This window comes from Neoarius graeffei, chromosome 15 (genome assembly GCF_027579695.1).
Source record: "Neoarius graeffei isolate fNeoGra1 chromosome 15, fNeoGra1.pri, whole genome shotgun sequence".
Taxonomy (NCBI): domain Eukaryota; kingdom Metazoa; phylum Chordata; class Actinopteri; order Siluriformes; family Ariidae; genus Neoarius; species Neoarius graeffei.
Genome location: NC_083583.1, coordinates 12,006,337 through 12,018,078, shown reverse-complemented (window position 1 = coordinate 12,018,078; position 11,742 = coordinate 12,006,337).

The following is an 11,742-nucleotide window of genomic DNA, read 5'->3' as shown; positions in this document are numbered from 1 at the left end:
CAAACTCCCTGAGGGAAGCAGGCTGGTGTTTATATTTTTGGAAAGCTTCATGCTGAAAAGAGCTCAAATGTTTTCTGATTGATGTCATCAGTAATGGCTGGTTGTTATAATAGATGGGAGGAGGATACACTAATGTTTATAAAAGAAACTCAATTGAGCAATGGATTATATCGACCTCGAGGTCTCATCCACAGCTCATAGGCAGCTGCATTCAGGATTTCTTAGCATTTCATGCTCATAATCATCAACTGGGCTCAGATCATGTTTCCTCAAGGGGCAAAGTGGATCCCTGGATGAAGCAAAAGTTGAACTCAATCTCTAAATAATAATAATAATAATATTTTGGGTGGCACAGTGGTGTAGTGGTTAGCAGGGTCGCCTCACAGCAAGAAGGTTCCGGGTTCGAACCCAGCGGCCGGTGAGGGCCTTTCCTCTGGGTGCTCCGGTTTCCCCCACAGTCCAAAGACATGCAGGTTAGGTTAACTGGTGACTCTAAATTGACCGTAGGTGTGAATGGTTGTCTGTGTCTATGTGTCAGCCCTGTGATGACCTGGCGACTTGTCCAGGGTGTACCCCGCCTTTCGCCCGTAGTCAGCTGGGATAGGCTCCAGCTTGCCTGCGACCCTGTAGAAGGATAAAGCGGCTAGAGATAATGAGATGAGATGAGATGGGTGGTGAAGTGGTTAGCATGGTCACCTCACAGCAAGAAGGTTCCGGGTTCGAGCCCCGTGGCCGGCGAGGGCCTTTCTGTGCAGAGTTTGCATGTTGTCCGCGTGGGTTTCCTCCGGGTGCCCCGGTTTCCCCCACAGTCCAAAGACATGCAGGTTAGGTTAACTGGTGACTCTAAATTGACCGTAGGTGTGAATGTGAGTGTGAATGGTTGTCTGTGTCTATGTGTCAGCCCTGTGATGACCTGGCGACTTGTCCAGGGTGTACCCCGCCTTTCGCCCGTAGTCAGCTGGGATAGGCTCCAGCTTGCCTGCGACCCTGTAGAACAGGATAAAGCGGCTAGAGATAATGAGATGAGATGAGAAATGAGATTTTGGGCGGCGCGGTGGTATACTGGTTAGCACGGTCGCCTCACAGCAAGAAGGTTCCGGGTTTGAACCCAGCGGCCGGCGAGGACCTTTCTGTGTGGAGTTTGCATGTTGTCCGCGTGGGTTTCCTCCGGGTGCTCCGGTTTCCCCCACAATCCAAAGACATGCAGTTAGGTTGACGTGGGGCGGCCTTGGGCTGAGGTGCCCTTGAGCAAGATACCTGACCCCTGACTGTTCCCCGGGTGCTCTGGTGTGGCTGCCCACTGCTCTGAGTGTGTGCATGTGTTCACTGCTTCAGATGGGCTAAATGCAGAGGATGAATTTCACTGTACTTGAAGTGTGCATGTGACAAATAAAGGTTTCTTCTTAATTATAATACATAGGGCCAAATTACTCAATTCTGATTGGTCAATCAGGGAGGGCTTTTTTCCTTAACATGAGGCCGTATTTCTGAAATGCTACTGGCTAGTTCGTTGCTTGGTTACGGTTACAAAAATTAGCAAATTTTGTCAACAAAATGGCTGACTCTGCTGACTCAGCAATACCGCGTTTCGTTATATTTGACGAAGAAATGATAAACCAGTTGAAAGCTGCAAGCGAAAATGAAAATACCAAAAAAAGTACAAATCTTTGGCTTTCCGTGTTTAAGAAATGGGCTGCAGAAAGACAAATAAACGACTCTCTAGTGGCATATGAATGCTGTGAGTTAGACAAGGTGCTATCGCAGTTTTATGCAGAAGTGAGGAAAGAAAATGGGGAAAACCACTTTCAAAATCCTTGTGTCGTGTCGCCGTGTCATGATGAAAGACGCTTTTGAAACTGATTCAAATGTGCAAGATAGTCTCGCGCCCTGATTGGTTCAGAAAACGTGAATGACAAAATGTTGTGAACTTGAATGGCTTCCGAAGTATGAATTTGGCCCTATATATTATAAACAAGTAATCATATGGTTCCTTGTAAAATTAAGGATCAATTTCACTCGTGATTTCAAAGTTTTGAAATTAATCCTTAATTTTACTCGGCCCCATATGACTACCTATGCTACTACTACAACCCCGATTCCAAAAAAGTTGGGACAAAGTACAAATTGTAAATAAAAACGGAATGCAATAATTTACAAATCTCAAAAACTGATATTGTATTCACAATAGAACATAGACAACATATCAAATGTCGAAAGTGAGACATTTTGAAATTTCATGCCAAATATTGGCTCATTTGAAATTTCATGACAGCAACACATCTCAAAAAAGTTGGGACAGGGGCAATAAGAGGCTGGAAAAGTTAAAGGTACAAAAAAGGAACAGCTGGAGGACCAAATTGCAACTCATTAGGTCAATTGGCAATAGGTCATTAACATGACTAGGTATAAAAAGAGCATCTTGGAGTGGCAGCGGCTCTCAGAAGTAAAGATGGGAAGAGGATCACCAATCCCCCTAATTCTGCGCCGACAAATAGTGGAGCAATATCAGAAAGGAGTTCGACAGTGTAAAATTGCAAAGAGTTTGAACATATCATCAGCTACAGTGCATAATATCATCAAAAGATTCAGAGAATCTGGAAGAATCTCTGTGCGTAAGGGTCAAGGCCGGAAAACCATACTGGGTGCCTGTGATCTTCGGGCCCTTAGACGGCACTGCATCACATACAGGCATGCTTCTGTATTGGAAATCACAAAATGGGCTCAGGAATATTTCCAGAGAACATTATCTGTGAACACAATTCACCGTGCCATCCGCCGTTGCCAGCTAAAACTCTATAGTTCAAAGAAGAAGCCGTATCTAAACACGATCCAGAAGCGCAGACGTCTTCTCTGGGCCAAGGCTCATTTAAAATGGACTGTGGCAAAGTGGAAAACTGTTCTGTGGTCAGACGAATCAAAATTTGAAGTTCTTTATGGAAATCAGGGATGCCATGTCATTCGGACTAAAGAGGAGAAGGACGACCCAAGTTGTTATCAGCGCTCAGTTCAGAAGCCTGCATCTCTGATGGTATGGGGTTGCATTAGTGCGTGTGGCATGGGCAGCTTACACATCTGGAAAGACACCATCAATGCTGAAAGGTATATCCAGGTTCTAGAGCAACATATGCTCCTATCCAGATGACATCTCTTTCAGGGAAGACCTTGCATTTTCCAACATGACAATGCCAAACCACATACTGCATCAATTACAGCATCATGGCTGCGTAGAAGAAGGGTCTGGGTACTGAACTGGCCAGCCTGCAGTCCAGATCTTTCACCATACGTCAACCTATACGGATTGTCTGGAAATTATACGGATTTTAGCTCATTTCAAGGGCGTATAAACAAAGTCTTACGGATTTTCAGTATTTTCTGACCTAAATTTATTTTGTGTATCTTACTTGAACATCGTCAGCTGATCGTCGCAAAAACATGCAAAAGCTCGACTTATAGACAAAGAACAGCGTGTATGCAGGGGCAGATAACCCAGACTATGTGAAACCGGATGTTTATTCCTCAAGCCTCGTGCAGTGTCGCGACTGCGAGACTTCGCTCGTTCAGGTCATGCGCACAATCTGCATTTAAACGCGCCAAACGGTCATTGTTCGAACGATTTTCTCATTGTGCAGAGCGACATTGTTTACGCCTGAGAGATTTTGAATAACGTCTGCTGAGTGAAAGAATGGGAACACCGAGAAAGAAAATGAGATACGGCGGGCGGTATCTTCCTGAATGGAAGGAGACATTTAATGGTGTCATTGTTCAGGCGAAAAATGAGGAGTACGCGCACTGCACAGTTCGTGTGCGAGATATAAAAAGTTGCGGCGTCTGGAGTTTACGACGTGAGGGAACACATGAGGTCCTTACTGCACTACTGCAATGCAAACTGAACACAGACTTCTGTTGTGACATCACCCCCACAGAAAGGCAGTTACAGCTGGCAAAGAAGGCTGCCAGTGATTGTAATCAAGATCATATGTAAACATGACTGACTGTGGACAAAAATGGTGAAGTTTGAGTGCTTTCTCTGGCTATATGAAAAGTTGACTGTGGACAAAAATGGTCTCTGTGAAAAGTACCCCATTGAAATGGGAGCAGCCTACACTTTGACTGACCGTGCACAGACAGTGGAGTTTGAGTGTTTTCCCTGAGTCTGTAAAAAGTATTTTCCTTTGGAGTGGGAGCAGCCTACCCAATGAACAAGAGGATAGCAGTAAATGTGTATTGTACAAATGTACATTAAAAATAAAAGTTTGGTGCGATTCAAAGGCTATAAGGATTTTATGTTGATTTTATGGATTTCTTCCTCTGATACTACAGGTGGACGCCCAAAGGGGTTGACATGTATGTTTCACCCACAGAAAACATTTGGCGCATCATAAAACGGAAGATATGACAGAAAAGACCTAAGACAGTTGAGCAACTAGAATCCTACATTAGACAAGAATGGGTTAACATTCCTATCCCTAAACTTGAGCAACTTGTCTCCTCAGTCCCCAGACGTTTACAGACTGTTGTAAAGAGAAAAGGGGATGTCTCACAGTGGTAAACATGGCCTTGTCCCAACTTTCTTGAGATGTGTTGTTGTCATGAAATTTAAAATCACCTAATTTTTCTCTTTAAATGATACATTTTCTCAGTTTAAACATTTGATATGTCATCTATGTTCTATTCTGAATAAAATATGGAACTTTGAAACTTCCACATCATTGCATTCCGTTTTTATTTACAATTTGTACTTTGTCCCAACTTTTTTGGAATCGGGGTTGTAATAATAAACAGTTATTCCACGAAATCAAGTCGTACATGAGCTGATAGCCGATGAGCCACCTAGCCCCGGGTTGGCTATAATCCATGTACGATAAGATTGAGTGGAATAACTGTTTTATTCTATCCACATTCACTGGATTTTGAGAAACAGAGCATTTTTTAATATTTTTTTGCAAATTCGATAAATAAAAACTTTATACAAAGCGTCCGACAAAATCATTTCCGCTTAGAATGTAAACAAACCGGCGAAATGACAGGAGCAATTTGTGAAAAATGGGATAATAATAATTTTTGAAAAATGACAAAAAAGATATGTTCACACCATCAAATACTTTTATTCCATATTTTGTTGCTTTTTGGGTATTTTTTGGGGTTTTCTTTTCAAGTAGAGTTTTTATTTCATCCTCCGTTGGTTCAGTAATATGCTTCTCCATTTTCTTCTTCTTCTTTAGTTTTTTTTTTGGCAGTTGGCAAACCAACTTAAAGGTGCATTACCACCACCAACTCGGCTGGAGTGTGGAACAGGAGATATTGGGGGGGGGGGGGGGGGGGGGGGGGGTGTTACTATATTCTTTTAGCTATTTCTGTTTCTTTTAAATACTTGATTACAAAGTGATATATCTGACTTGATGTGCCTAGTAGTGGAATAGCTAATCAGAGTGCGTGATTGCTCATATCCAGTGAATGTGCATAGAATATTTAAATAATATTGGCTAGCGTTGAGTGGTATATCAGATATATTCCATTCAGCTAGCATGAAAAAGTCGAAGACGAGTCACTGGATGGAATATATCAGATATACCATGAAAAATGATGGCCAATATTATTATTATTATTATTATTATTATTATTATACATTTGATGGAACAATTATAGATTTTACAAAAAGTTAAGAGCAGGGGGGAACTTACCAATATTGAATGCTGATTCTGATTGAATGTAATTCAATGTTCTGCCAATCCAATGTACTGTACAAAGTCAAAGTTCTAACAGTAAAAATGGTACGAGTCCAGAAAGCCTGAACAACAACCCAATTTATGTCCAAGCTCTATCCAGGGAGACAGTTCAAGTTCACAGTTACTTTTGGTCGTAGTTAATTGTTCCATTGCAGTTGTTCAAAATAAAAGGGCTTTGCTGAGTGAAGTCCACGAGTGAAGTCCTCTTGTAAAAGTCTCTGTCACTTTTCCTCACCTCCAAGCACGGTAGAACTTTGATAAAATTTCCGCTATTGCTCGCTTTTCCAGTTTTTTGTATGTTTTTCTCTTGTAAATATGTGTGAAGAATATCCAGTGAAGTTCTGGTAGCCTTTCGGGTGTCCAGTGCGTCTTTCTCTTTAAATCTTCCACTTTTAACGAAGCAAACCTCGCGACCATGTTTGTGAACAAACTGTCACAGTCACTTACTAATATGGAAGTTTTACATCTCTGACGTGTCTCTTTTCCAGTTTTTCAATGTCCGTTCGTTGGTATGTTTTTCTCTTGTAAGTATGCGTGAAGAATATCTAATGAAGTTTTGGTAGCCTTTCGGGTGTTCAGCGCGTCTTTAGTTTCAGTTTTCAGTTTATTTATTTCGTGCTTAATCCGAGCACTGAATTAACCCTGTCTTCTCTCTCTCCCAGCTGACAAAGAAATGATTGTGTGCATGCGCAACAGAAAAGTTTTGTCATTGGATCTTCGCGTGAGCTCTGACGTGTGACGTCGTGTTGTCTTGACAACGTGCAATATTATAACAACATTGCACGCTCATTCTCCATTCGGGAGAGTGGTGTAATGCATGGAGGATAGGCGATATGATAATTCCTGATATTTCACTCCGATGATGTCACTCCCAGTGTTTTCCCACTGATTAGATGCATGTTGTCAAAATAGCGAACTAGTTCAAAATTTAAATTCTTTTGAGTAACTTGCATATATTATGAATTATCATATCGCCTATCCTCCATCTTTTGTGGATGTGTCGATATAATATCAAGAACATTACATCGTGGCATGAAGATATGAAGTTTTTCTTCTTGTGTTGAAAAATATATCACTTGTTCACTTTGCTCACTCATGATACATACATTCACCACTCGAAGATAAACTTCATATGTTTGCACCACCATGTAATATCCTCTATGTGTCGTCCCTTCTAAAACCACTTGATTTCAATGCCTTGAAGTATATAATTTTTAGAGAAATGATAAATATATGAAACCCCCCCAAATCTTCATCTAGTGCTTAACATAAATAATATTTCATAATCATATGACTCTGTGTTTTGTTCAGACAATCCTGCAGCCCGATATGAATGTGGTAGATGATTATGGATAAAGGTCATCACTAACTGTGAACAGTGCTGAAGATCCACAGTCAGGATTGTGGAGATTTAGTCAGTGAAGGTCATCCACAGGTATATGATTCCTGGTGTAGTTACTGGCATCGATGCATTGCTCCAGCTCAGGACTCATTTAATCAGCTTCTACACCTCAGTAGTTTTTGGAGAAGGAGTCTGTGGTAACCCTTAAAATCCAAGTCATCTGCCTTCCACCGTGTTCTCATGGACGTTTTCTCAGCATGTTGATGGAAGGTCTATGGCTGTAAGCCTTATGAGCATAATCCTTATCAGTCTACCTCAGGAAATTGAAGAAGTCTGTGATGATGCAAGAGAAAATTTGTGCCAGGCTTGAAAGTGCTTGGCTGAAAAGTTGGGCTTCAGGTCTTTTTGGCCAGAGAGAAAAATCAGCTGTGATGAAAACCAAAGACAGACAGGAACAATTTGATTTTGTGCTCAGCTTCACTCTAAATTTACAGCAAGCAAGCCAAGTGAATTATTCCATTTTGGGAGAAAATTCTCCAACCCCAAATCAGAAAAAAGTTGGGACGGTATGTTGAAATTGAAATGAAAACTGAAAACAATGATTTGTAAATTTTGTAATCTTTGATCTGTATTTCACTCAAAACAATACAACAGCACATTATTTGATGTTTTACCTCATGAATTTTATTGTTTTTTCAAAATAAACACATTTAAATTTTGATTCTTGCAACACATTTCAAAAAAGTTGGAATGGTAAACCATTTACTACTTGATAATGTTGCTATTCCTTCTCACAACACTTAAAAGATCTTTAGGGACAGAAGACACCAAGTGACGAAGTGTTTCAGGTGTTATTTTGTCCCATTCTTCCTGCAAACAGGTCTTAACAGGCCTGGACAACAGTACGGGGTCGTCATTGTCATATTCTTTGTTTCAAAATTCTCCACACATTCTCTATTGGGGACAGAGGGGACACACCTTCTTCTTCACAGCCATGCCTTTGTAATGTGTACAGAATATGGTTCAGAATGTGGTTTTGCATTGCCTTGTTGAAATTTCCCTGGAAAATATGTCGTCTTGAAGGCAGCATGTGTTGCTCCAGAATCTCAATGTACTTTTCTGCATTAATGCTCCATCCCAGAAGTGTAAGTTACCTTTGCCAAGGGCATTGACACAACCTCATACCATGACAGACCCTGGCTTTTGGACTTGTTACTAGCCCTGGTAACATTCTGGATGATCCTTTTTGTCTTTGGTCCATGGCACATAGAGTCCATTTCTTCCAAAAAAGACCTGGAATACTGATTTGTCTGACCACAATACACGTTTTCACTGTGTGATGGTTCATCCCAGATGCGTCCAAGCCCAGAGAAGTCAATGGCGCTTCTGGACACAGTTAACATAAGGCTTCCTTTTTGCACAGTAAAGTTTTAACTGGTGTTTGTGGATGTAACTCTGTATTGTAGCTTGACAAAGGTTTGCCAAAGTAATCCCGAGCCCATGTGGTTCTATCAGCTATAGATGAATTGAATGACGGTTCTTGATTCACTGCTGTCTGAGGGATCAGAGATCACGAGGGTTCAGATTAGGCTTGAGCCCTTTACGTTCTGAAATTCATCCAGATTCCTTGAACTGTTTTATGATATTATGTACCGTAGAGGATGAAATATCCAAATCCCTTCATATCTTTGTTTGAGGAACATTGTTTTTAAACATTTCAATAATTTTCTCACTCATTTCTTGACAAACCGGCGATCCTCAGCCCATCTTTTCTCTTCAAAGACAAGGCCTTTCCTGGATACTGATTTTGTACCAAATCATGATTACAATCACCTGTTGACATCACCTGTTTCAAATCATATCATTATTTCCTTGTTTTACCTCATCACTAGCCCTAAATTGCCCCGTCCCAATTTTTTTGGAATGTGTTGCAGGTCTGAAACGCAGGAATGGATGTACAGTATATTAACAAATGAAATGAAGTTGACCAACAAAATATGAAATATCTTAGGTTCAAACTGTCTGCAACGAAATACAAGTCACAGTAAATTTAGAAATCACTGCTTTCTTTTTTCTTTTGCATTTTCCATACCATCCCAACAAATTTGGGGTTGTAACTTTTGTTTAAAAGGGATTTATTTTTTTAAGCATGGATTTTCTGCTTTATTGGGAAATTTTCTTTTAATAAATAGAGTCATATGTAGGAGCCAGCTTGCCTGCAACCCTGTAGAACAGGATAAGCGGCTACAGATAATGGATGGATGGATGGATATGCAGGAGCCTGCATCCTCCATGACGTTTGAATGGAAAAATTGGAAAGCATACCCCTATTTTACAATGTTCAGAACTTCAGAAAATTAAGTAAAGCTATAAACTCATCTCATTATCTCTAGCCGCTTTATCCTTCTACAGGGTCGCAGGCAAGCTGGAGCCTATCCCAGCTGACTACGGGCGAAAGGTGGGGTACACCCTGGACAAGTCGCCAGGTCATCACAGGGCTGACATATAGACACAGACAACCATTCACATTCACACCTACGGTCAATTTAGAGTCACCAGTTAACCTAACCTGCATGTCTTTGGACTGTGGGGGAAACCGGAGCACCCGGAGGAAACCCACGCGGACACGGGGAGAACATGCAAACTCCACACAGAAAGGCCCTCGCCGGCCACGGGGCTCGAAACCAGGACCTTCTTGCTGTGAGGCGACAGCGCTAACCACTACACCACCGTGCCGCCCAAAGCTATAAACTGAAACAACAAAACAAAACAAGAAAAAAGGCAAAATATTCTCATGAGCCTCTTAATCTCTAGATCTGATCTGAAAAGGCAGTGCATGTGGCATTTGGGAACATTTTGAAAGACAGAAGATTGAACTGACAGGAAGATTGAATGGACGGGGAGCCAAATATTACAAATGAGAAAATCCAAAACCTGCTCTGTGGATATGAGAAACCTAACAATTCTTGTTTCTGGAAATTACATTTCTTTCTGTTCTTGGTTTTTCCTGAGGGTATGCAAAACTTTTGTGTTTGCTGTAAAATAACACAGTAACATATTAGTGTCACAAATCATGAGTTAAACATTAAACGTTGTAATGGTGCCTTTGGCAATTGGAAACGTGTGTGTCAGACAGGCAGAAAAAAAAAACACTATACAGCCAAAAGTATGTGGACACCTAGCCATCACAGCCATATGTTCTTGTGGAACTTTCCATTCCAAAACCAAGAATGTTAATATGGAGTTAGTCCTCCTTTGATGTTGTTATAATAACCTCCACTCTTCTGGGAAGGCTTTCCACCAGATTCTTTAAAACATAACTGTGGAGATTTGTGTTCATTCAGCCATAAGAGCATGACAGTAATGAGGTCAGGCGCTGATGTTTTGTGAGGAGGTCTGGGGTCAGACAGTGTTCCAGTTTATCCCAGAGGTGTTCAGTGGGGTTGAGTTCAGTCAGGGTTCTGTTCAGGACACTCGAGATCTTTCACTCCAACCTGAACACACCGTGTCGCTTTGTGCGCAAGGGTGTCATGCTGGAGCAGGTTTGGGACTTTTAGTTCCAGTGAAGGGAAAATTGTAAAGCTACAGCATACAGAGACATTCTGTACAACTGTTTGATTTCAACTTTGAGGCAACAGATTGGAGAAGAAGCACATATGGGTGAGAAGGTCAGGGGTGCACATACTTTGGCCATATAGTGTATAATGTGAGGATTCTTGAAGACATATCTGTGAAGATACTCAGTTGTCCAGGTACATAGTAATCTGTGGTTGGTAGAAGAGAGCAACTGGACTTGCTTGAAAAGTCTTGAAGACGTTTCGCCTCTCGTCCGAAAGGCATCCTCAGTTCTGTCTGTCTAATAGGGAGTATCAAGTATTTATCCTCTCATGGATCATCATAGAATCCGAATTAGAATGCTGATGGCTGCATTGAAGGTGGCTGATAGATGTCTGATTCGGATTCTATTATGATCCATGAGAGGATAAATACTTGATACTCCCTATTAGACAGACAGAACTGAGGATGCCTTTCGGACGAGAGGCGAAACGTCTTCAAGACTTTTCAAGCAAGTCCAATTGCTCTCTTCTACCAACCACAGATTACTATGTACCTGGACGACTGAGTATCTTCACAGATGTTTCTACGCACTTTGGGATGAGATCCCTTCGACTAGTGCGGGAGTATGAGAGGACTTCCAGAAAACTGGCAGACATCTTAGCCAGAGAGGATCGTTCATTTTTGTCAACCTGGAACGACCATCACTGAACAGAGGTGGGTGTCTATGACATCTATCAGCCACCTACAATGCAGCCATCAGCATTCTGATTCGGATTCTATTATGATCCATGAGAGGATAAATACTTGATACTCCCTATTAGACAGACAGAACTGAGGATGCCTTTCGGACGAGAGGCGAAACGTCTTCAAGACTTTTCAAGCAAGTCCAGTTGCTCTCTTCTACCAACCACAGATTCTTGAAGACATTTTCACCATACACATTATGCATTGTTAAGAAGGAAAGAAAGATAAAGAATGAATGACTGAGAGAGAGAGAGAGAGAGAGAGAGAAACCAATAATGAATGTCCATGAAAGAAAGAAAAAGAAAGACCAAGAATGAATGGCCAACAATGGAAGACGATGAATGAATGAATGAATGAATGAATGAATGAATG